The following is a 27,352-nucleotide window of genomic DNA, read 5'->3' as shown; positions in this document are numbered from 1 at the left end:
TGGGTAGATACTATATAATCAAGAACAGTGGTCCTTAGAACAACAAGCAGATACACGGAAGAATAAATATAAACCAAATGGTAATATATTCTGGGGAAGTGTCCAGCCGGACAGTTTATTTCCCTGATACAAAAATACTAAAACAAATGTAACACTGAGTGTGATAGAAACGGGGCACCGTCCGGTGTCCGACTACCACACTGGAAAAACATACAACATACACAATAACAGGCAATGGCAAGACGTCTGTTCAGAGTAAAAATACACCAGACAATCTACAATATACACATATGCAAGAAAAAATTATATCAGCATTCGTTGCATTTAGTGTAATATGTCGACGACGTTTCGAACCATACTTAATAGAGGTTCATCCTCAGGACAGAGGTTAATTGCCTTAAAATTACACATTTGTGAATATATCACAATGGTTTCGCACTCTTGTAGGAAAATTCCTTAAGCTAGGTAGTATAGCTTAATTATACAATAAATCTTAAATGAGTGCCCTCAGTACTGTGGTCCGAAAATAATAGTCACGATAACCAAGTCTGGGAAGCGCTGGGAACAAGACCGCAATGGGGATTCTTGCTAGCACCGGTGTAAAACGCGGCGTTTCTATCACACTCAGTGTTACATTTGTTTTAGTATTTTTGTATCAGGGAAATAAACTGTCCGGCTGGACACTTCCCCAGAATATATTACCATTTGGTTTATATTTATTCTTCCGTGTATCTGCTTGTTGTTCTAAGGGTGTACATAGCTGCCATCAGTGTTGACTCTATGGCAGCCACACTCCGACGTAGATCAGACATGGCCGATGACATGCCCTCCATGAACGACACCACCTGTGTAATCAGTTGTGTATGTCCATGGAGGACAGTCAGCATGGATGTCTGACCTACTGCAATCTGCCGGAGTAGGTCCACAGTCTCAGCACTGAGGGCAGCAGGGGACACAGGGGCAGGGGCTGCGGTGGCGGGAACAAAGGAGACACGGGGTCTAGCACGGACCCTAGGGGCACTAACGACTGGGAGGGTGGAGATGATACTGGAGGAGGGGAGGCCAGCCAAAGATGAAGATGTGACCATTGCTGCATATTCCCCCTCCTCCGGAGAGTCTGACTCGGAGTTGTCGGCATGGTAAGATGTGTCAGTCACATGTCGTCCGGCCTGCAGACTCTCCTCACCCTCCGTGCCACTGCCTCCCTCTGACACCTTAAAGCAGGTGGCACTGTCGCTGGCTCCCTCTGCCTGGTCCGCGCCTGTGTCTCCTCCTGATTCAGATGATGATGTTGTGGGCAAGGAGAAGAATAAAAACATATCAGTCACCTGTACACATCAGACATATCACCTACAAATCATTTGGGCTCATTTCTAAACATGGCATGCATCATGAGTCACATGACACAGAACTCTGCACAATGATAAGTCTAGTTTTGGCCAATTGTGAGAGACACAACGCTCAATGTGTAGTAGGATACAAGCAACAGGCAAGGCAAAAACTTGTATGAGACACACAATGATGATCCACTGCCTGACAACAGGATAGCTGATGATGCATCACATGCTCATTTACCCACCCTGCCACCCAAACCCAGACCTGTACATGTTTGATTTGCTTAGACCTTGTGCCACATGGGAAAAGTCCTTCCTGAACTGAAATGTGATGCCATCCTTGGACCTGAACCAACTGTAACAACACCTCACACTGGCATCAAAGCTGTTGACACCCAAGGCCTCATTGTGTGGCTGAAAATCATTATTATTTAGAAACAACATTCTACTTAATTGGCGAATATGCACACACGCACTTCCAAGTGTGAGTATGCATAAGCCCAAAATGTTGGACATGAACATTGTGCACCTGTAGCCAACACATGACAATTCAAAAGAGTACCATTGAGAAAGGCCACTGAGGCTGACTCGTGCAGAAAACACATGTTGACACTCAGGATCCGTGCCAAAGTATTAAGAATGGCAGACACAGTGCACATGTGGTGCTACATGTAATGTACCAACAGGTGTCACAGACCCCCCCTCCAACATGATGATGTGCAAAGGAATATGCATACTGACACATTGCACCATAGGAGTACATGTGAAAAACAAACTTCAGCCAAAGCGCAGGGCTAATGTGGAGTAGGGCAAGGCATGTAAAGTAGCAGCTGCAGAAACTGGGACATTCTAATGCCAATGCATGGAGTGCCAGTCTGACCACACCACTCAAACTATGGGAGTGTTACCATGCCTTGAAGCACTGCAGGGAGCATGTGACACACATGACAACAAACAGACATGTACCTACCCCCTTCTTGCTGCTGTCCCTCCTGCAACTGCCTATGGAGGTCTGGGAACACCACTTCTAGGACCCAGAGCATGTGGGGGGTGAGGTGGCAGGTGCCGCCATGCCGGCGTGGAGCTTCCAGCTTCAGCTGTACTCTGGCGATGCGGCGGGTCCAGCACCGGACGTCCTGCCACCTCTTCTTGATGTTTCAGAGCCTTCTGCGAGGCCCCCCCTCACTCCTGACAGCCCTGGCGATGTCCACCCAGATTTCACCCTTCTCATAGGCAGATACCTGTCACAAATGTAAAGTAAAAAAGCATCAGTACACCTGGTCCTAGTTCCAAACACACACATATGTGCACAAAACAGCTTGATGACAACAGGGCATCGTAGGCTCCACACATTAGCATCATTGTCCAGGAGCATGTGGCCTGTGAGCAAACACTACTGCATTACATGCCATTGAAAGGCTACAGATGACATGACGGGTGCTCAACACTCTTAGAGCATGGCACTCACAGAGCAATGTATGCTACATCTGGGTGCACTGCAGCACGTGACACGCTGTCACACACCCCACTACAACAAAGAACCATCTTGAAACAACACTGTACACCCTGGCACTCACTTCTAACAACATTGCATCTATACACTATACATACACAGTGGCTGAAATGTCACACACACAACAGTTGCACACTCCAAGGTATTGCACACATCACTCACCTGATCCCCTGGTCTCCCATACAGCTTGCTGTAGTTTGGCAGGAGGGCATCCAGCAGGGCCTTGTTCTCAGCATCAGTGAATGCAGGTGCCCTCTCCATGCTCAGCAAATCAGGGTCCAGAGGATTCAGAGACAGCAGCTGTGGTTACCACACCAATGTTGTGCAGGCAAGTGCCCTCCCACAGCCACATGCTGCCTTATATCTGTGCTGCAGAGGGTCTGTGAGTCCAAGGAGTAGTGTGTGATAGGCCACCATAGTTAGCATCCTATGTTCCATCCAATCACATCACACATAAGGCCATGACACACATATGCATGGTTTGAAAACTGAGCCTGAGCTGAACAACAACATTTGCAACATTGTATACTTTTGCCCAACTGAATTTTCTAGAACACCTGTAGGAGGCTCAAAAAACTCTGTATCCATGACAACCTGGTTGCATTTTGATCAGTACACTGTTCCCCTAGATGTTGGCTATGTATTTATTCAAATACCCACACAAGTACGGTGACATTGCTGTTGCGTATGCAACCCATTCAATGGTGTTACGAGGCGTACACACGCACGTACCATTGGGGTACGCTTGGCTAGCGTATGGCTGAAATGCAATAGGGTAACGAGGCGTACACACGCACGTACCATTGGGGTACGCTTGGCTCACGTATGGCTGAAATGCAATAGGGTAACGAGGTGTACACACGCACGTACCATTGGGGTACGCTTGGCTCGCGTATGGCTGAAATGCAATAGGGTAACGAGGTGTACACATGCACGTACCATTGGGATACGCTTGGCTCGCGTATGGCTGAAATGCAATAGGGTAACGAGGCGTACACACGCACGTACCATTGGGGTACGCTTGGCTCGCGTATGGCTGAAATGCAATAGGGTAACGAGGTGTACACAGGCACGTACCATTGGGGTACGCTTGGCTCGCGTATGGCTGAAATGCAATAGGGTAACGAGGCGTACACACGCACGTACCATTGGGGTACGCTTGGCTCGCGTATGGCTGAAATGCAATAGGGTAACGAGGTGTACACACGCACGTACCATTGGGGTACGCTTGGCTCGCGTATGGCTGAAATGCAATAGGGTAATGAGGTGTACACACGCACGTACCATTGGGGTACGCTTGGCTCGCGTATGGCTGAAATGCAATAGGGAAACGAGGCGTACACACGCACGTACCATTGGGGTACGCTTGGCTCGCGTATGGCTGAAATGCAATAGGGAAACGAGGCGTACACACGCACGTACCATTGGGGTACGCTTGGCTCGCGTATGGCTGAAATGCAATAGGGAAACGAGGCGTACAGACGCACGTACCATTGGGGTAAGCTTGGCTCGCGTATGGCTGAAATGCAATAGGGAAACGAGGCCTACACACGCACGTACCATTGGGGTATGCTTGGCTCGCGTATGGCTGAAATGCAATAGGGAAACGAGGCCTACACACGCATGTACCATTGGGGTAGAGTGCGTCAGACATGCTCAAGTGAACGATTGTGTAGGCTGCGTCCCTGTCCTACCCCATGTCACCATTGGGAGAGTGACTCCAGGAAATCACATAGCAGGGATGTAGTCTACACTCATGTCGAGGATGTGGATGCATACATCAGCATGGCATCCATACATCAGCATGCCCAAGGTGTGGCAGACATAGAAGAAGCACAGGGACTGTGACCTTGTGACTCAGTTGATGTGTGAAGAGCTGGCGAGACATGTCATCAACCATATTTCACATGTGCATCACATGCATTCAACACTTCACACCGGAGTAAAGTCTGCAACATATTGTGATGCACATCAACACTGGAATGCCACACCATTCAGTACAGGGAACTGCCACATGATGACAGCAACATGCCCACTGTCACAGAGGTGTAATAGCCGCACAGCATGACCCTGTGTGACCACGTCATGTGTGCGCCATGTGCGACATTGTGCATGATGTTAGCATATGAAATTTACAGGTCAGTAGCATATTACTCACCTTTGAATATCCCCAAGTGTCATCCTGGATATGGCAATTACCGCTCAGCACTACACTTGTGTGTCGGTAGGCATGGCCTGCGGCTCAGCATGTGTTGTTGGCGTTGTGTGTGCCGTGATGACGTTGTCTGAGTACTCAGACGTCACCTCTGCGTGCACACGTCAGGAACTTTTTTTCACAACACAAGCGCTGGTCCCGTATGAGTGTAAGCTTAGTCATTTTCCCACCAAAATCATAGTACGTTCACTTCTGACCATTTCACTTGGATTGTCTGACTCCGGACGGTGCCAATATGGATGTCCGTTTCAAAGCCTGTGAGGAATGCCAACGACTCCTGTTGGTGACTGACCCTCACCGTTGGTGTCTCCACTGTTTTCACGTCAAGCACAACAACAAGAGCTGCTCTGACTGCCGGGAACACACCTATGAATCCAGGTGTGATTGGACCCACAAGCCGCTCAGACTCCAGCAGTTGGCCCTGCACCACTATAGCTCATGGTCTGGATGTAGGACGAGTGCCTGGGCGTGGGTGTTGAGACATCAGGTATCCCAAATAAGTCAAAGATATGTCATCGCACTTCCAAATCCCCACAATGCACGTGCAATGCTGCATGTGATTCGGGTGACACCGCCTATGCGGCTCTGTCAGATTAGCAGCCGTCGTAGCCTGCACTACGACCTCCGGGCCCTGCCCTGCATGTGAAGCAGGAGGAGTCAGTGCACTTCCTCATGTCCATGATGTCCCTCACCCCAAGCGTCGGCTCCTGGCCCAGCGGACCCGTCTGGGGGCACGAGCGCGTCTGGTGAATTGCCCCTGACGCCATCACTCGCTTTGTCCCTGACGCAGGCGGCGCATACGTCCCGGAACCGCTGGGACAGACAGGATGTGAATGGTCATCCTGGTCCTCGCTGGTTCACCTCACAACCTTACTGGCAACAGTCACCCAGGTGTCAGCCTTGGTGCCGTTCTCGGGTGGTGCTGTCCCCAATACCACACACTGTACGGCTCCAGCGTGGAAACTGTGCGTCTCAACACCGCTATTAATGCTGCATGGGGAGTAAAACTTTAATGAGCCTGCCACAGCTCATTACAATGGGTGTTAATGGGTATTGGTAGGGTCATGAAGACCCACTGGCACGTGAGTGTCATTCCCAAGACGACAGGACAGGTGGACTGGGGGATGCAAGTGGTCTGGACACCTAGGCTGACACTGGTGATGTCTCTACTCCAAACGTGTTTTTGGATGAGCGGGCAACGTACAGTGTAGTGTTTACGTGGGCGGCCGGAGCCTTGCCCCTTTATCTCCCCGTTGCCGCCGTGAGGACCAACATCCTCACTGAGGTCCTTCAACTCCACTCACGCTCCGCTGTGCCTCTGCAGGCCTATCTTCAGGAATGTACTGTAACTATATTGGCCAGCATGTACAGGCACGCTGCATGTTTGGCTGCAGATAGGCACGTTGTCAGACGCCTACACCCCTCCCCGGACTGACCATGTTCCCGGTCCTCCCACCCCACCCCAGAGAGCATGGGCATCCAGGCCCCCAAATCACAGACCACATTCCCATTAGCTCCGTTGTAGAGGGTATCCAAGAGGTATGAGCACAACGGAAATATGTCATCATCCTCCCTGAGTCTGGGAGTGGGCTCTTCCAACATCACATGCCTCTTTGTCCGCTACCCACACTCTCTGTGGGACATGGTTGTGTAACTGCTGGCAGAGTGTGCGTTGTAGGTACTGGCAATACTTGCCCACGCCCTTGTAGGATGCCAATCAGCGACACTGTATTTTTTCCGGTGTGGCCTGGATAGCCCCGACTCACTGGGCAGATCGATGGCATCCAGGGAGGCAAAATTGTCAAAAGCTTGTCATGTATTCAAAGTCGGGATTATGCGACTAACTACTGTTCCTTACTGATATTTTGTTACAAAACGTAAGTAACTAGTCCATACAGTTCTGTACATGTGCTGTAGGAGCATCTATGTTGTGTCCTTGGCGTGATGACCTGGTTTCTAATGTACACACACCATGCCCCGTGTGTTAATTACCCTCTCATATGTGTGATGGCATCACAGACCATTTGTCACAAATCTAAGATTTATGCTGTATGATGATGGTCATGTAATAGTTAGGGAAAGTACACACCGCAACATGACTAAGGCAGAACTGTGCAAATGATGGCACATGTGGTGTGTGTGTGTGTATTGCTGTAAGCTGTCTGGATGTGCAGACAACCTCCTACTAACATTCACATGACGTGTGTCACTGACATAATACACTGTCAATGCTCAGTAAGACCTTTCCATCAGATCATTTGTATGCATGTCATATCCATTCCACAGACCACAGGTCTTTTACTTTCACGGAGGAGTGGCTGGGAGCTGGCACATGTTACATCAGTGTGTATCCCACGCCACACTCAAAATTGTCTAGATTATTTGAAGCAGTGTTGCTTGTGCCATGCACATTGTTATTGTCATAGTCAGACAGTTGAAGACATATTTGAAAATTTGTGTATTGCAGGGCACCCCCTCTGGAAAGGCCGTTGCCTGACTTGGAAGCCATGAGGGAGCGGAATTGCATCCGTCGATATCGATTCAACAGACAGATGATCAAGGACCTGACGGACAGGCTGGAGGCTCACCTACAACCACGCCACAGGTATCCAACTGCGCTGACACCCAAGGTAAAGGTGATGGCAGCCCTCTATTTCTTTGCCACAGGTACGTTCCAATTCACCATAGCTGATGTGGGAGGGATGTCTCAGACAATATTTAAGTGATGAGGGGCCATCTGGCCCCTGAGTCAAATGCACAGCTTTGTGCCGCTGTAATAGCGTGCACTTTTAAATCACAAATTTTTTAACCTTAGTCCTTGTTTAATCCAAATTTTAGCCTTCCTTTTTCTCCATTAGTATGCACAAGTTTTTATACATTAGTGATGCCTCCATCCAACATTCGGAATGTTTTGCCAATTTCCGGTTTTCTAATATTCAAACAGGGCCCAATTTGGTGCCTTTCAGAAAGAATATGAGTGATGCAAAAAGTCCATCGCAAACAGTATTTATTTTATGCCATAAAAAGAACCCAATGCATTTCGGGCCATCGTTGGCCCTTCGTCGGGGGTTACTACAAATAAATCAAAAAATACATACATTAGTATCACTTTTACAGTAATGTAAACTACATTACAATTGCAAATGTACAAATCTAATCACTTTTAAAATCACCACACATGATTCCACAGTACATAATCACACCAGGTTGCCCTCCGAGTTGATTCCGTCATTACCCTCCAGCAACTTCAAACGTGAACACATATTTCATGCTCTTAATTAGTGTTAGTGTTCTGCGTTGTGCTCCGTTCTTTCACCCATTCTACTCATTAAGATAATCACATGTTTTGGAGGGGGTCCCGCTATTCATCAGGTTTGTAATTATTGCATGTTACTCGACTTACGATGCGCTGTGCTTATTTTTTAAAAAGGTTGTAGGCGAACAATCCTAGCTATGAGCCTCACGTGTTCCACTTTCTCCCAGCGCGTTTATCTAACCTCACCCACCCCTTCACATACCTGCTGCGTGGTAAAAAATAGCATCTCCCCTTCTTCTTGTTGCAATTCCAACTGCTAATCCAGTGTCCCTTCCCACCCGTGCGTTTTGTAGCGTCTCCCAAGTAATCTCCCTTGTTATTGGCCCCAAGTATACACCTATCTATCGCGCCTAACCTTGTGAGAAGACTACTATACCCAGAATGCATGTCTATTCTTGTGACGTGGTCTTTAAAACATTATGCACATATCAATGTTGCAATTCTTTGTCCTTGCGTGACTGTCTGTCCATATAATTTGTAGATTTAAAACCCATGCGATGAACTTTAGTTGTTAGTCCAAATGTTGTTTGTTCGTGTTTCTCTTTGACTTCTTTCCTGTTGTACGTCTTCATCTCGGGTGCAAACCCTGGGTAGGGCTTAGTTACGAAAATTTTGTAAGTGAGGGAATGCACACCTTTCTTTTTTTGAAATTCCTTCGTTCGTGTCCATTTTTATTTCCATCCTTTTAAAAGGATGGAAATAAAAATGGACACGAACGAAGGAATTTCAAAAAAAGAAAGGTGTGCATTCCCTCACTTACAAAATTTTCAGACAATATTTAGCCAGGTATTGGGTGATGTATTGGCAGCTATGTTGCTGCACCTCGATGAATTCATTACATTCCGTACTCCAGAAGAGTTGACAGATGTCAAGGGGGAATTCTATGCCCTGGGCCGCATGCCACATGTAATTGGTGCAATTGATGGTACACATGTTACTCTGGTGCCACCACAGGCTCAGGAGCAAGCGTATCGCAACAGGAAACACTACCACTCGATAAATGCCCTGGTGGTGGGTCTTGCCAACATGATTATCTCACATGTTTGTGCACGTTTTCCAGGATCGTGCCACGATGCTTTCATCATGAGGCGTAGCAGGGTACCACAGATGATGCTGCAGCTGCACAACCACCGGGCATGTCTTGTTGGTGAGTATACCCTGTCAGCTATGTATGTCAGTATGTCACAAATTCATGATCTGCATCATATTACACACTCATTTCCATGATGTCAATTTGCAGGAGACGCTGGATATCCAAACATGCCGTGGTTAATGACTCCACTACGCAACCCCAGGACAGCTGCAGACCAGCGGTACAACAATGCTCATGGGAAGACCAGGCGGGTGATCGAGCGAACTTTTGGACTCCTGAAGAGCCGGTTCAGGTGCCTGGACAAGACAGGCGGAGCCCTCCAATACAGCCCACGCAAGGTGTGTGACATCTTCACCGTGTGCTGCATGCTACACAACATGGCAGTGGAGAAGGCCGTGCACTCTACCTTGATCCTGATGAGCTGGAACATCCGCCCGTTGAGGATGAAGGCCTTGCCCAGGATGCCAGAGATGAGGAGGGCGAAGATGATATACGGAGTCACCTCATTCGCAACTTCTTTTCATGATGGTGAGTCATAGCAGCTGTAATCTGAAACATGTACTATAGAGTTGCATGGGTAGCACGCTGTGTATGCAACAGACTGTATGCAAGCTCACTTGGATGTTTGTTGTGCAGTGTCACACAGGTGCAGATGTAATGCAACACACATACGTGCTATGTGTGCATTTTGAATGTACAGGTATACTACAACATCTGGATAATAAACAGGACATTCTCAAAATGACATTAAACAAAACTTGACCCCTTGTGTGCCACTCTCATCCACAGCTCGCCCTGCCTGTTGTCCATTGGGGTCATCGTGGTCATCCTGCTATTGCTCATCATGATTGCAACGTTAGCCAAATCAACGGAGCATGCATGGACATGTGGAGAAGTCAATTTGGGTAAGGACTCATATGAGGCTGTTTAGCGTTGGTATGATTTGAAACGTGTGGTACATGTTCATGTGCATGTAGTGAGACCATGCATACATGCAACAACAAAATGTTACTTATTACATGTATGCCCACTCCCGTGACAGGATAGTCACCCCATATGACTGTCATCTGTTGTAGTTAGAGACTCTGGTGAATGCATCTATGTGTGTAGACATTGACACTGCAACATTGCATATACCATGGCTTTACATTGTGTCAGAGGTCACAACCACGGACTCTGTGGGGGATTGCAGCCTCACTGTGTGCATTAGAATGTCAGTGGATCCTCGCCTCCAGCTTGTGGGCCAGTCCCGTTTGATTACCATCAAACCATGTGGTGTAGGTGTGGCACAGTCTATGTTCCACATGTTGAGATAACTGTCCTGTCATTCTGTTTACATGGATGCATTGCCCCTTGTTGCAGTATATCATGTCACTGTCATGTCGTTACCGCAGTGCAGGTCGAAAATACAGCTACACCAGCCTTCACAGTGAGTAGCAGTTCTGTTTTGATTCACATGATGCCATGAATGTTTAGCATGAGAAATGACAATGTTCGGGTGATGCATATGTGAATTATTGTGTAGCAACAGTGGAGTGCGGTCATTCCCATGAATCTCTAGTCCCGTGCAGCGTTACTGGGCAATGCTAGGGTCTCATTATGTGTCTTGGATCAACATCACTTGCACTATATATCTTTTAAACCTGCATATCATGTTTAGCATAGTAATGCAAACTTGACAGATCAAAAGACTGGCTACTGAGTGCCTTCATTGCATGTAGATCATTAGCTTCGTCATCATATGTGATACTTACAGCTGTTGTGGGTGAAGTCAAGTTGGGGTACATGGCCCTTATGGGTACCCATAATCACATGCAGACATTACAGTTAGCGTAAGTAGCATTGCCATATGTTTCCATTTGTTTGTAAGGTCAACCTCATCTGAGGCAGTGAATGATGTTTAACAACATAGATCTCATTGCATGGTAGCTCACTTGAGAGCGTTACGCATGACTCGAATGGATGACAGACTGTCCTAGGTTTTATGTGTCTGTGTCATAGCATCGGATCTCATGTGATACCATGATTACTCATCTAAAATTGTCTCCAGTCAGTAAACTTCACAGGTGTGACTGGTACAGTGTAGCTAATGATGTTTTTGAAGTGTCAGTGACATGAGAATGTACTCCTAATGGTTATTTACCTCTGTTTCAGGTCTCCCTCCCAGCAGTTCCCATCCTCTCCTTCCCTCGCCTGATCACCCTTTTGTGTCTGTCGTTTGTACTCAGACCAAGGGGCTATTTGGAGGAGGAACCCTTTGAGCATCACACCACTCTGATGAAGAAAGGTACGGCCAGTCCTTGACAGGCTTGTAGGCAATAGTACTGCTGCATTACAGGTGACATCATTAATAGTGTTATTTGGAGTTCTTGCCAAGGCTCATGTATGTTTGATAACGCTCTATGGGCTCACAATGTAAATAATCATGTTGTGCATGACATCTGACTTCTACAGATTATTGTGCCGCCTTGATGTCAACACACATGTCCTTCTAATGTGCATGTATACTATTTAGCATGACGTTAGCTTATGCATGTTATGTGTTTACGTGTAAAGTGACCACGCGCATGGTGTTGGGGAAGGCTAGAATACTATGTTGTGTGTGAGGTAGATGGCTTTGTAGTTGCTGTTTAGCTTTGAACACACTAGCTGTAGTCTACACCTGCTGACGCTGTGTGTCTTGTGCCCCACTTGTCCGTAAGGGCCCAGATCCAGTGACTGTGATCTTTGGTGATTACTGTGCCATTTTATTTGCAGTGACCCTGAGTGAGGCAGACACTCCTGCCTTCACATACACATGTCACTTTGTGGCTTGCAAATGCCCTTGTGGTATGTGCTTGTTTTGCAAGTTGTCACACCCCTCCTGCCGTCATGTCTTCACTCATTGCTGCTGCTGCATACACAGCCACCATGCAGCGCACATTATCCAGGGACACAGACACCTACAGGATGACCCTCCTTCCATCCATTTATAGAGCATGCTCCTGCCACCCTACACACAGACAACACCAGACATTCACCCTCCTGCTATCACAATGCTTCTAACTCAGCCATTGCAGCTGCTATGCCTGTGTGTGCAACACATACTGGCACGACTATGGCAGATTCACATGACATTGGGTCTATGTACCACCAGGTCATGTGCCGTGAACAGCACACACACACCTTCCATAGGCACAATATTGTACAGTGTTACCTTGTCAACGCCACAGCAGCTAAAACATAGCTGTCACTGTCAGTCAAGTAGCCACAGGGGACACACACCATGACCACGTCTCTTGGGTGTGGTGTGATTTCCCCGTTCTGTCGTAGGTATTTGTCAGATGTGGGTAGTTGTTCTCTATGCGTTGCTCCCATTACAGTAGTATAGTACTTGTAGCTACATAGGGGTAGGTCACCTATTCAGGTGTGCTTGTGTAGAGAGCTACAGCCCATTGCCCACAGTCTGTCCTGCCACCCTTGTCCTGTGCGCCATTCATCACATCCCCAGTACTGCATCATGCAGATGATAGTTCACATACCTGAGGACACAGTTGTAGGTACTCCCTACGTGGACAACTAGTTTTGTCACACTGATCTGTACACCTCAAAGTGACTCTCCTGGGCCTGTCTGTGATAGCAGTTTTGGGAACCAAAACCCCCTCTAGCATTTACTATCCCACACAGGTGTGTCTTTCCATCCATGTATCTAGTTTTTTGGATTTTCTGACCGATGTGTGTCCGCACTCAGATTCTGATCCAAGTGTGTGGTTGGCTGCTGTTAGTTGGATACCCTTGCATTTTATACATTTGCACACACATATCAATTTATGCTGTGGTTCAAAGATAACTCACCACATGCGTATGAGGATTAGTATATTTATTGGGAGATCTTGTGCAGGAAACGTGAATAGGTGCTGTACAGAAAGGGGTGAAATCCAAAGTTCACTGCCGGAGATGAGATGCCTTACAGTTTCAGTCAACAGAGTCCAGGCCACAGTCCTTGGCATCATTGGGCAGACTGTGACTAGCAAGTCCATGTGGGAGAGTCTCGTAGGGGATGCTGTTGCACCCAGGGGCAATATGCCAGGTCCAGTGTCCTGGGAGATGTGCATGGCCCACTGCCCCTCAACGTCTTAGCCGTGGATGACCCACCTTCCTTGGGGGACCCTCAGGTGCAGGCCGGGACGATGCATGGGATGCTACATCAGAGAGTTCCTCCTCCGCCTCATCCTCCCTCCCTGTGGCTGGTGTCACACTTTGCCGTGATGTTGCTGGCCTTGTGACACAGGGAGGGTGCTGCATGTTGGCAGCTATCTGACGTAGCGATTGGCTCATTTCCCGATGCACCGTCAAGAGCTGAGCCAGACTTGCCTCCACCCGTCCATAATGTAGGTCTTGCCTGGCTATTTGCTCTGCCTGCTGTTCTTTCACCTGGTTGAGGGCCTCCGCAAGCTGGCTTATCTCCCTGGTGTCCCGCCGGTATGCCTCCAGGATGTTAGCGAGTTCAGGCATACCGGGTGCTGCAGCTGACTGGCCAGAATCTCGCCTCCGCCTTCCGCCACTCCCACCACCCTGACCCACACGATCACGGCCTGCACTTGTGGGCACATCCAATCGACGGGCCCCCCGAGTGCTGCCAGGGTGGAGGTCGTCAGCAACCTCAGGGGCGCCCGACAAAGGGTGTCCCTCATTTTCATACTGGCTCTCTTGTGGATCATGGGCAGGGCTGTGACCTGTCTGCTGGGATGTGGTGGGAATGGGTCCGGTGGTTGGCTGAGATGTAGCTGGTACAGTTGGTGCAGGGGTTTGGGATCCAGAGGAGCCAGGTTGGTTGGGGTCATCCACAGTGCATTGAGTGGCGTCGCTGTCGGTGGGGTCTGGGTCCTGCTGAGCCTGGGACTGGGATCCTTCTCCCCCCTGGTTGGGGGGGGGGGGGCGCCACATGTTCCCCTGTGTGTGGGAGAGACAGACACTGTTAAGGCACTATCAAGTGACATCTTCTTTAGTTATCCATTATGAGCATCACAGTTCCACAAGCTTTACATTGTTGACATTGTTCTGTTGTGTATGTAGTGGTAGTAAATTGACATGTACTCTAGGGTATTTTCATTCTTCCATTCTCTTGACAATGACTGACAGCCATTGCTGTGTCTTGTATTGCCGGCACAACACATGTGAAGCATTGGTCATGTTCACGCAACATCCAGGATACGGTTTAAATCCTTATGTCTGCGTCAAGCATGCACAGAGTTTAGATACAGCATGTTGATGTAAGAGACAGAGCATCATTAATTAGCATGACATCTACTAATTTGGATGTCTTTTGCTGTACCGTGATGGCCAAACAATGCCAACACCCCTGGACCTGTACACACACTCATAGATCATGGCTTTTGAACTTGGCACTTCTGTAAGACGCATTACCTTGTCAATACCCATGTCCATGTTGGTACTTCAGTGCATCCACAACGTTCATGAGATGGGGCACGTGCATTGTTTGAGCGCCACAATGGACTTGAGCATCTGCAATGTGCATATATGAGTAGTATGCGTTTTCATATGAGTGAGTGTTTGGTTGTGGTACATGACAATTGGGACAGTGTTGCACTCCAAAGCCTGTCCCCAGGGGATGAGTTTCTGTAAGGCGGGTGTATGATAGGCCATGCTAGTAGTTTGTGTGTGATTTGCAAGCGTCCATCATTCCTGATTTGGCTGTCCCCTGATGTAGCATGCTGGCATAATTGTGGTTTTGTGTTCATGCACAGGGTGTGTGACCTTGTCCTGGTGTTTGTGTTTGCAGTGATCACAGGAGGGACATGTGCTGCCTACACCTGTGGCCATTGTGTACTGCAGAGCTTTCCGATATGTGTGTCCTGACACAGTACAGTGTTGCCTGGAAATGGTGTGTGTGTTGCAGGCACTTAGTGGATGACTGCTGGTAATTAGGACACAGGCCTAAACATTATGCTCTATGGTGTTTGTAAGGCCTGTGCAGTTCTTGGGTGCAACTGTGTGTGTGCCCAGGGAGATGCAGTGAGGTGACAGTGGGAGGGAGGGCGACAGAGGGAGAGTGCAACAGAGGGAGAGGGTGACAGAGGGAGAGTGCGACAGTGGGAGAGGGTGACAGAGGGAGAGGGTGACAGAGGGAGGGAGGGCGACAGAGGGAGAGGGTGACAGAGGGAGAGGGTGACAGAGGGAGAGGGCGACAGAGGGAGAGTGCGACAGTGGGAGAGGGTGACAGAGGGAGAGGGTGACAGAGGGAGGGAGAGCGACAGAGGGAGAGGGTGACAGAGGGAGAGGGCGACAGAGGGAGAGTGCGACAGTGGGAGAGGGTGACAGAGGGAGAGGGTGACAGAGGGAGAGTGCGACAGAGGGAGAGTGCGACAGTGGAAGAGGGTGACAGAGGGAGAGGGTGACAGAGGGAGAGGGTGACAGAGGGAGGGAGGGCGACAGAGGGAGAGGGTGACAGAGGGAGAGGGTGACAGAGGGAGGGAGGGTGACAGAGGGAGAGGGTGACAGAGGGAGAGGGCGACAGAGGGAGAATGCGACAGTGGGAGAGGGTGACAGAGGGAGAGGGTGACAGAGGGAGAGTGCGACAGAGGGAGAGTGCGACAGTGGGAGAGGGTGACAGAGGGAGAGGGTGACAGAGGGAGAGGGTGACAGAGGGAGGGAGGGCGACAGAGGGAGAGGGTGACAGAGGGAGAGGGTGACAAGGGAAGGAGGGCGACAGAGGGAGAGGGCGACAGAGGGAGAGGGCGACAGAGGGAGAGGGCGACAGAGGGAGAGTGCGACAGAGGGAGGGAGGGCGACAGAGGAAGAGGGTGACAGAGGGAGGGAGGGAGGGCGACATAGGGAGAGGGTGACAGAGGGAGGGGGAGACAGGGTTGGAGACAGGTTGTTCACTTGCTACACTGCCTTACTGTGTCAGAAAATATTGTATCTCTGGAAGGTGTGTCCACAACATAATATTGTTTACGAGCTGTGGTCTACTATCTTGTGTGATATTTCCCTATCCCTGTACATTGGGCATGGTGCCTAGGTGAGGCCCTGGGGCATATGGGATGAGAGCAGCCTCCTACCCTCCACCTTCCACCCTTTGTGGGTCCCACTTGCAACAAACCACTTTTATTTGTGTCCTGCTAGGACTCATGGCCACCCACCCCATGCTGCTGGGCACAGTTGTAAGTCCACCCATGTAACATGTATTTTTTGTACACTCACCAGACTCAACGGCTCCTTCTATTCCATGTACTCCCACAGGTGGCAGGGGGGCCATGACTTTCTCCTCCCAGGGCTGGTATACAGGAGGTCTGCGGGGACCACCACCTCCACTGTGGTGTGCAGAGGCGTAGTCCTGGTCCATTTTCTTCTTGACCATCCTCCGTAGATCATACCACCGGCTTTGGCATTCCCCCTTGGTGCGCCGGATGGGTGCAACAGCATTGACCCGGTCTACGATCCTCTCCCACAGGCGTGTTTTTTCTGCCATGCTGGTCTGTCTGACCAATGCGCCAAACAGCTGTGGCTCGACTCGGGTGACTCCATCTGTAAGTATCTCCATCTCCGGGTTAGTGAACTTTGGATTCTTGGGTGTGATCATGGTGTGGGGTGTATGTGATTGAGGGGTGATGGTGTGTATGGATGAGGGTGTGTGGTTGTGATTGTGAAGGGGGTGCTGTGGGTGTAGATGTGATAGGGTGTATGTGTGAAGGTATGTGGCTGCAATAGTTGGTGTGCTCTCTGTTTCTTCGCAAGAATGGGTATGTTGCAAAGGATGATGGGTTGTAAGTGTGGACCCTTTAATTGGTCAAATAGTGGGTGTGGCTTAGATTGAATTGGTTGTGTGTGTGTTATATGGGGTGGGTGTTAGTGTTGACCTCTGTTTGGCTGTGACCAGGACATTGATTCTGTATGGTGTGTACACAGGAGACATGTTCAGTGTTTGGGTGTTGGCGTTATGTGTGCGTGTCGTACTTGTGCATGTGATTGACTTGTACGGGCCGTTGGCGGGTGGGGGGCTTCGCGTTAGCTTGATGGGGGGGTGTGCGTGTCGTACTTGTGCGTGCGATTGACTGGTACGGGCCGTTGGCGGGTGGGGGGCTTCGCGTTAGCTTGATGGGGGGTGTGCATGTCGTACTTGTGCGTGCGGTTGACTTGTACGGGCCGTTGGCGGGTGGGGGACTTCGCGTTAGCTTGATGGGGGGGTGTGCGTGTTGTACTTGTGCGTGCGATTGACTGGTACGGGCCGTTGGCGGGTGGGGGGCTTCGCGTTAGCTTGATGGGGGGGTGTGCGTGTCGTACTTGTGCGTGCGGTTGACTTGTACGGGCCATTGGTGGGTGGGGGGCTTCGCGTTAGCTTGATGGGGGGTGTGCGTGTCATACTTGTGCGTGCGATTGACTGGTACGGGCCGTTGGTGGGTGGGGGTGTTCGCGTAGGGGGGTGTGCGTGTCGTACTTGTGCGTGCGGTTGACTTGTACGGGCCGTTGGCGGGTGGGGGGCTTCGCGTTAGCTTGATGGGGGGGGGTGCGTGTCGTACTTGTGCGTGCGGTTGACTTGTACGGGCCGTTGGCGGGTGGGGGGCTTCGCATTAGCTTGATGGGGGGTGTGCGTGTCGTACTTGTGCCTGCGATTGACTGGTACGGGCCGTTGGCGGGTGGGGGTGTTCGCGTAGGGGGTGTGCGTGTCGTACTTGTGCGTGCGGTTGACTTGTACGGGCCGTTGGCGGGTGGGGGGCTTCGCGTTAGCTTGATGGGGGGTGTGCGTGTCGTACTTGTGCGTGCGGTTGACTTGTACGGGCCGTTGGCGGGTGGGGGGCTTCGCGTTAGCTTGATGGGGGGGTGTGCGTGTCGTACTTGTGCGTGCGATTGACTGGTACGGGCCGTTGGCGGGCTTCGCGTTAGCTTGATGGGGGGGTGTGCGTGTTGTACTTGTGCGTGCGGTTGACTTGTACGGGCCGTTGGCGGGTGGGGGGCTTCGCGTTAGCTTGATGGGGGGTGTGCGTGTCGTACTTGTTCGTGCGATTGACTGGTACGGGCCGTTGGCGGGTGAGGGACTTCGCATTAGCTTGATGGGGGGGTGTGCGTGTCGTACTTGTGCGTGCGGTTGACTGGTACGGGCCGTTGACGGGTGGGGGTGTTCGCGTGGGCTTGTTGGGGGGGGTGCCTGTCGTACTTGTGCGTGAACGAGGGGTACGCGTGTGGTATGTGTTGACGCTGCTTGATGCGAGCCGAATATTGCCGTACGAATCATTATTGAAGTGCGATAACTTTGTTCCGTACGAATCGCTGTCAGGCTTCTCGCACAGGATCGTACTTGTGTGTTTGTACGGGCTGGTTACGAATCGTACTGTAGGATTCCCGATGCATGTTCGTACGGATCATCGACTGTGATTCGGACGGTTCGCTGATATTCGTACGGAAATCGACGGGAACGGATCGGAATTCGCAGGTCGGATGTAAAGTTCCCATTCGTATGGATTTGGATACCAATGCGAATCGTACGGCGGAAAATTTTACCGAATCGGAATCGAGCCCAAGGTCTATCCGTAGAGAGATAATTTATTTTTCATTTAAAAGCTGTAACTCAGAAATGTGTTACTGAGCGAGGTGGAGGCCCTGCTTTAACCTACGGACTAGCAACGCCTAACCACTTTATAATTACAAAGTCGTAGCCACATGAAATGAGCAACAGAAAAGAAGTGAACTTTTTTTGTGAATGGAACATGGTCATCAGGGGCCTATATGGGGAAAATAAGATTGACTTATGCACAAAAATGTCATTTGCAGTGTTTTTTTTTGTTTAAAGACATAAAAACATTTGAAAGGAAAAGCAGAAAACATTGCCATTTTAGCTGGAATCATGTAAATACACAAAGTGAAAGCAATAACTGATGTTCTTCTGTGGTCAAAGAAAATGTACATTTTTAGCCTGGTTCACAAACTATATTTTGTACCACTTAAAGTGGTAGTCGTTTAGGACTTACTAATTACTAAAACATGCAATTTACAGACCTATAGGTAGAGATCTCCACCTAGAGGGGTTGGAGATTTCGACCCACCTAGGTACACATTTTAGTATCAAATGGGATCAGGGAGTAGTGGGAAAATTGGGAAACATTACTCAAAACTAGCTGGGGGTAATTGAAACATAAAGAAGGGTTTGGGAGGGGCATTCTGTTACAAAACACACATCCACAAAAGAGTAAGACCATTGTAATTCACAAAATACACTTCTACTACCACAGCCCTAATGGTGTCTATAAATAAGTGGGTTGAGAGTCCTGAGAACCCACCTCAAATAATAATTGTCCTTGTCAGGGTGAACCACTAAAAGCCCTAAATAAACCTGTGCTTAACCCTATGGTTGCTTGACACAAAACAACCAGGCTTAATTTAGATGCAATGTGTAAAGTATTTCTGCAGCACTTACACAGTAATAAAATGACAACACAATCGAAATCTCAAACTAATTTAGAGAATTAGAGAATAGCTTCATAAATAAAATGACATTAAAAAGATAAAAATCCAATAAGTATAACTAGAGATATGATGTTTTTATTAAAAATAATAGCAAAAAGTACAAAGTGCCAACCGTGGGTATCTGATCAGAGTAGATCGGGTCAAAGTCAAAAGTGAAGGCTGACTGCGATGGAGCGCAGGTCAGGTACAGGGATCAGGTTAATCCGGGTGGGAAGGTTACCTTATGACTTAGAAACCTTTTTGCGAAAAAGTGGTTACGATAACTTGTTGGTGGAGCAAGATGAAAGCTGGTCCCAAAGCAGGGCTTGACAACAGCACATTATTGAAGAGCAGAGTTCCAGTATAATTCTCGATGAAGGCAGAAAAGCTCTGAACTTGCAAAGTCTGTGCCCAGGAAGACCACAGCATTGATTGGAGGCTTCTTGGCATCAGTCCCTCTATGTTGGGACTTAGAAGTGCTTCTGGAAGTTGGATTTCCTTCAGTGGGGCAATCTGGCAAGTTGAGGCAGACCGGCAATTTCATAGATTCACCTTCGACAGTGATCCTGGTTTCCGTCAGTTCTCCAGGCAGAAAGTTGGCCAAACGTTTCTAAGTCCCCCTTTTTGCAGTTTGAGGACAGGAGAAGTACACTCTAGTGCCAGCCCAGGGTTCAGGACCTGGGGGACAGAATTTACTCACACAGAGGCCAGTAGGGCCAGTTTGAACTGATTTAGTCATTAACAGGTCAGCTGGGCAGTTACAGGGATGGAGGAGTCGGAAGCTTGTTGTATCACTGAAGCTCAAAGTGGAGGTCAGCCAACTTTAAGCATTAGAGTCACTTCTGGGGTCCTGGTTCTAAGACAAGCTGGTCCACTCTTCCTTCTCTTCTAGTTATTTAGATAGCAGGGCATGCTTTCTTCTGATTCCCCACAGGAAAGGTCTGTGGTGTCCACTTTTATGCTCAGAGCCAGCCTGTGGGTTGAGTGTAAGGCTTTGTCAATCCCTAAACCAGTTCTGGTTAGTTTCTCCTGCCCCTCTGAGTTTGGAGCCAGCCTCACTAGAGAGACAAATAGTAGCCAGGGTTAGGTGTGAGGGTCATTTACCAGTGACAAGATAGGTATCATTTGAAGCTCAGGAAGGGGATAGCCACAGCACCCAGACCATCCTGCCAGGGCAGGAATCCCCGTGACCCACCCAGAGTCCTTTCTCCACACTGTTGGAGGAATACCCATCTCACCACTCTAGAGGCATCAGGGAGTAAGGTGAAAGATGGACAGAGGCAGCAAAGCCTTTTATTTTACAGGCAGGAAAATGGCAATGTTCTAAAAATGTGATTTCAAAAATAGTAATTTAAAATCAAACTTGACCATTAGGTTGGATTTTACGTTGGATTAAAATGATTATTAAATGAGTCAGTGCAACATTTTTCTAGCTTCTCCCAAAATGGATTTAGCCCTTATTAACTGTAATAGTATAAACAAGTGTAACCTCGGTTAAAATGTCAAAATGTCACCTTCAGTCTTTTTCTGGAGGATCTTTCTCTCTACATCAAGCTGCCTCCTCCAGCAGGCAAATTTCGATGCAACATCGTCAGATTGCTTTTACGCGAGGCATCTGTCAAATCCTGAAAGTCTCGAGTTCCGGGGCTTTCAGCTGGATGAAGCTGAAATCCAGGCCGGGTGCCGGTTGAAGGTCTGGCTTGACTCTCAGCGGTGAGTCGGTCACCTTGTGGAGCTTCACCAAATGTGTGCAACTTCTTCCAGAAGGTCTCATTGAGGGTTCAACCTGTCCACAACACTTATCCAAGGTTCTGGAATCTTCTAGAGGGTCCTTGTGATGTCTGGACTACAATTCCCACAATGTACCTGGCCAAATCCTTTAAAGTCCACTGGCTGCAAAACCAGGATGGGGACTCTTAGGGAACATGATGCAGGTGGGCTCTGTTAACCTCTAGCTTGCAGGGACTCCCCTCCTTAATCCTTTTTGAAGCAAGGCAAACTTCTTAGGGCTGTAGTACCAGATTGTGCAGCGGGTGCAGTCCTTCAGAGCACAGTCCTTTCTGTGCAGGTGCAGATTCCAGCAGGGCAGCCTTGTAGTTTCAGACAGCAGATATGAGGAGCTATGCAGCTCTCCCATATTTATTCACAGTTTCTGGGCATCAAGCAGGGGGACACCCCTGACCGATGGGATAAAGGCTGCAACCCAGGTGTATGCCTACTTCATCCAAATGGTGCCATATTCTGGTCCCAGAAAGCACTATTCTATCAAAATCCAACATGTAGAAAGTCAGTCCTTTGGGTTCGATCTGGCTAAGCCAACCCACTCGTGTGGCTACGTTTCACCAACACACCCCTTCCAACCTTCTGGCTTGTCTAATTACTGAGGCTCCTGGGGGTTGCAGGATGTAAAGGTCAACATATGCTGGTCCCAAACAGTAATTTTCTCCCTTTGAAGATCAGTTTGGCTCCCAGCCTCTTCCTGCATTTTGGCTTCTGCAGCTTGAGTTCTCCACCAACAGGAAATCCATTGTCTACTCTGACAGGACACTTCACACCTCATCAAGTAACTCTGGCTCAGCCTGGGAAAGGCTGGTCAATCTGATGAGGGCAGCTGTAAAACTGGATATTGGCTCACAGAAAAGAACGTTTAATAACATATTTTCTGTAATAGTTATTATAAATCTAACAGTGGCAAGTTATTAGATTTATCTTAACTAATAATTAGGTACCTATTTTTGGGTGGCTCCTGTCAATATTTATACTACATATCTCAATGTTAGCCTATACAGACATATAATGCAATGGGAAAAAACAGAATTGGCAGTTTGTTCCTCACCAGGGCTTATAAAACATCGTTTTGTCCCTGTATACAATTGCAAGGCATCCTACCCCTGGGGCACCTAGCGGAGACCTTAGGGATGACGTATATGTAAAAATAAGGTAGTGTGTGACTTAGGAAGTACCTTTAAATCCAAAGTCGAATTTGCATAAAAATGTAAGGTAAAGGTGGTATGATAGGCAGTGCTGCCTTTAAAATTACAGCAGGCACCACAGTAGTGCACTCTTAAGTCTAGTGGGCCTCTAAACCTACAGACCCTATTATATACTAGGGACTTACAGCTAGGCTGTCACTACCAAATATAATTATATCTAATTTGCATACCCTTATAATCAGAGCACTGGCCCTGGGTCTGGTAAGCAGAGTCCAGGGCGCAGTCGGAGTCAGTTATCACTGGTACCACACAAAAAAAGGTGGGTTATCAGGGCAAAAGGGATGACTTTCTCACACTACGTAACAGCAACACAAGAAGGGTAGAAGGTGCCCTATAAGTTTAGTTAGGTAGTTACTTAACCATCAGGAGTATGGTGAAATAAGACACCACTGCAGCCTAGATTTACTAAGGGTTGAGCAGGCACTGTTGCTTTGCTGCACATGTTTGCGCTGTGCCCACTAACCATTTTAATAGTAAATGAAAGCGATGCTTTGCGTCTCTGCTGCATGTATGCTTTCTCGTAAAATGTTATCAATTACTTGGCAAGCTACTCATTGAAAACTGCACCAAATGCAGAACAATATGAATGGTAAAATATATCACAATTTATATTTAGGAAAGATATCCTTGATTGAACCCATTCTATAAAATATTGAAATTAAAGTTCCTGGTGGTATGTCAAGAGAGTATTCTCCACCCCACTTTCTCCTAGGTGATTGAGTTTGGAGATGGGATAGTGCCTGGATTGTGGATTTGACAAATGTTCTGTGATCAGATCAGGGGCATTTGCATCTCCTTTGTGCCCTCTGGGGCACTTTGGTATTACAGAAGGGGCCGCAGAAGGTTATGCGGCCCCTTCTGTAATGCTGATAGCGCTGGCGCACATAAAGCGCCAGTGATATCTTCAGGCAATGTTCTCTCATTTGCATTGGGGCGCGCCCCATGCAAATGAGGGAATCTCATTGCCTATGTGCCTGTGCCGTATTACAGATGCGGGTGCAGCGGCAAGGTAGCCCTCAGGAGGCACACTGACAGTGCACCACCTAAAACGTGGCTCAATGTCAGTGTGCCCCTGAGAGAAGCCCTCTAGAGGGGGTTCCATGAACACCCCAGACATCCCCTTGCAGGCGGTTGCAGTCACTGACTGCACCTGTCTGCAATGGAATCTCTAATCCCCTTTAAAAGTGCAGACGGGTGCCCCCTGAACTGTGAAAACACGGAGCGGCTTCAAAGCAGCCGCGCCGCTTTTCACATGAATGCGAGTTTCACATGAGTGCAAGTTCACGGCTGCCCTGAGGGCAGCACATTCATCATAATTCAGGTCATTCACCTTCATTGCACTGGGCGCACCAAAAGGAGCACTCAACATAATGAAAGAAAATACACTGTGTGTACAGTGCGGTCCTAGGTTTGCTTCAAGGTGGTATTCTGAAAAAAGTGACTATGAGTAATGGGTTCAATGTCACCTATTGTCCAAGCGATGCTCTGGAACAGGTGCTCCTTCAAGGTTTACAAGCTGTGCATGTCATACTGTAAGCTGCTGAGGGCTGTCAATTGAACCACTGGTATTGTTTGGTTTACATACATATTATAAAGACTGGGGCGAGGAATAAAAGGGAGTGGGTATTGTGCTGCTTGGGAACGACAAACAAGACTTGGGAGAGGTCAAAGCAGAGACAGTGAGGCCTAAAAATATGTGGATTGTTTTGATAAACCTGAATAAAGACAAGCTCAGGGAGTTGGAAAAGACCCACGAATGCACACATTCCCAAAAGATTTGGAGGAAGATCACAATAGAGTGGAGGAAGATTAAAGCACTGGAGATAGATTGGGGTAATTACATCCTTAGACAACTAGACCAAAATTACTATGAACTAGGCAACAAACCTAACAGGGCAAATCCATTAACAGTGTGTCAAGTGAAAAGACATATAGTAGCAATAAGCCGACAACCATTAAAGAGAAGGCTAAATGTTTCCAAGGCTTCCACGGGCACCTCTATACAAAGTCTTTGCCCCCAGCCCAAGAGAGGAAAGCATATCAATAAGAGGAACATCTCCCTAGTTTGACAAAACTAGAGATAAATGTGGTGGATTAACTGATAAAAAAGAGGCATTACTGAAGGCAATTTTCAGCATGCATCTGTCAAAGGTATCAGGTTCGGACAGGTTCTCAACTGCTATTTACAAAGCTTTCAGCACACATTTGCCACCCCTTCTTTATAGCGTCCACCAAGAGATCATCCAGAAAAATTAGATCATACAACCAAGTAAAAGGCCAGATGAATGTGCCTCATGTAGACAAATTTCATTTTTGACTATCAATGTAAACAGGGCCGGCTCTAGGGTGATGCGACCAGTGCCACCACGCAAGGTGCTGACTTGGGGTGGGGGCGCCTTGTTTGCAAGTATTGTTCATTTTGAAAGCACCTGCTGACGCGTTCCTTGCCTCCAGAAGATTTCAGGCATTATTAAAAGTGTCAAGATGACTCTGGTGATTAATGTTCTACCTAGGGAGAGAGACCAGAGTTTTGTCTAGTGGACGTTTTGACTCATAGTAGTGCAGAGGGTTAATATGCGTGCTGATAAGAACATGTGCCATGCAGATCACAAAGTGCATATAATGTAAATAGGTCAGTGGGTTACTGCTTTTATCATAGTGATCCTTTTTTTACTTGAAGTTTAGAAGTTAAAATCCTAAGATAGAACAGTGAGCTATTACCTATCATCAAAGAACTGCATGCAAACTGCAAGGTATAGATTAGAGCTATATGTTTCTTTGCCCAGTCTTTCATTATCCTGCTCTTGCAAAAAGAGAACCCCTAACACTGGTGTTACCATTGAAATTCTGAATTTGTGCTTTTCCATACAATGGGCTTTTAAACAATACTGCCTACCAGTATGGATGGCATGTGACTCCTACACCTTGTAGTCCTCTGTCTTATGAAATGTTTCCTATACACTGATTTTACACACATATAATTGTCTCTGTGCAATATGTGTGTGATGTAAAATGCTCTGACACTTTACATGGTATGAGTGGTGCTATAAAAGTAAATGAATCTGAGAGAGTGTGACTATGGAGTGTTGAGGGGCACTGTTAAATGGTGGTAGTGAGGGCATCCGTGGCAGAGGATATCATGGAGAGCACCAACAAACATTGTCGCACAGGGCGCCACCAGTGCTAAAGCTGGCCCTGGACGTAAAGATATCCACAAAGATAGCATAACTATGGTTACAGTGTGTAATTGAGGATTTGGTTCAACCTGATAAGTCTGTATTTATCCAAGGCAGGTAGGCCAGTGACAGCACCAAGAAAGCTCTATATCTCCTAGATGTAGTCAGTAAAGGTAATGGAAGAGTAGTTGTGGTCTCCCTGAACACTGAAACAGGTTCTATAGGGTAGAGTGGGACTTCATGGCTAGTACCCTAGATGCAATGGGCTTTCAGGAAGAATTCTGTAAGTAGATATTTTCTGAATATCCAAGGTTAAACAATTTCTTTCTTCAGTGAGTAGCAATAGGAAAGGGAGAGAGACAGGGGTGTCCTCTTTCACCCCTTTCATTTGCCCTAACCATGGAACCATTGGCCCTGCATATGATATAATCTGTCGTTCAAAAGTATAAATCTGGGGGTCACAAGAATCAAAACTCATAATGTTTGCTAGTAACATTTTGGTATAATTAACGGAGTCCTTGAGTCCTTGCCCCACATAATGCACAAGTTTAACGAATACTAAAAGGTGGCAGGTTTCATAATGAACCTACATAAATCTGATATTTTGAATGTCTGAACGCCCTAGGAGCACACACAGAGTCTAAAATAAATATCCCCTTTTAAGTTCATGAGTTTCTCGCTTAGATATTTGGGGATCGGCCTGGCAACTCGCTGTTGAGAAACACAGAAATGAATCTTCAAACATTGAGCAGGCCTATCAAGGTGAATCTAGGAATTTGGAAGCACAAAGACTTTTTATTGTTTTAGACCTCTGAGATCAATTCTGACATCAACTATATAAAAGTTACAAAATGTGTGAAATAGTTATAATTATTCATAAGTTTAACATCTTTAAAACATTGGTACAAAAGTGTTAAAAAATGTAAACAAATTATAGCCTGCTAATACATTTGGTGGTGTTCTTATGTGGTCGGTCAGATAATTAACTCTAGAAATATTGTATCTAAAACATATAGGTTTCCTAAGACGATGCCGAGCTTCAACCAAGAGTTTATTTGGGCAGAAATATAAAACGTGTGCAATGTCTTGAACACTTCCTCTACATAGATCACAAGAACCTAATTTATCAGCTGCGCCTCCCCAATGTTTAGTAAAGACTTTTGGTGGCAAGCTCCCTAATCGAAGCATAAATATGCAACATCTAACTCTGTACTTTAATGTGAGATGAGATATTTTTGGCTAATTTTGTATTCTATATTGTCTGTATAGAGC

Source organism: Lissotriton helveticus, chromosome 5_1 (genome assembly GCF_964261635.1).
Source record: "Lissotriton helveticus chromosome 5_1, aLisHel1.1, whole genome shotgun sequence".
NCBI classification, from domain to species: Eukaryota; Metazoa; Chordata; class Amphibia; order Caudata; family Salamandridae; genus Lissotriton; species Lissotriton helveticus.
This window is presented reverse-complemented; position numbering follows the sequence as displayed.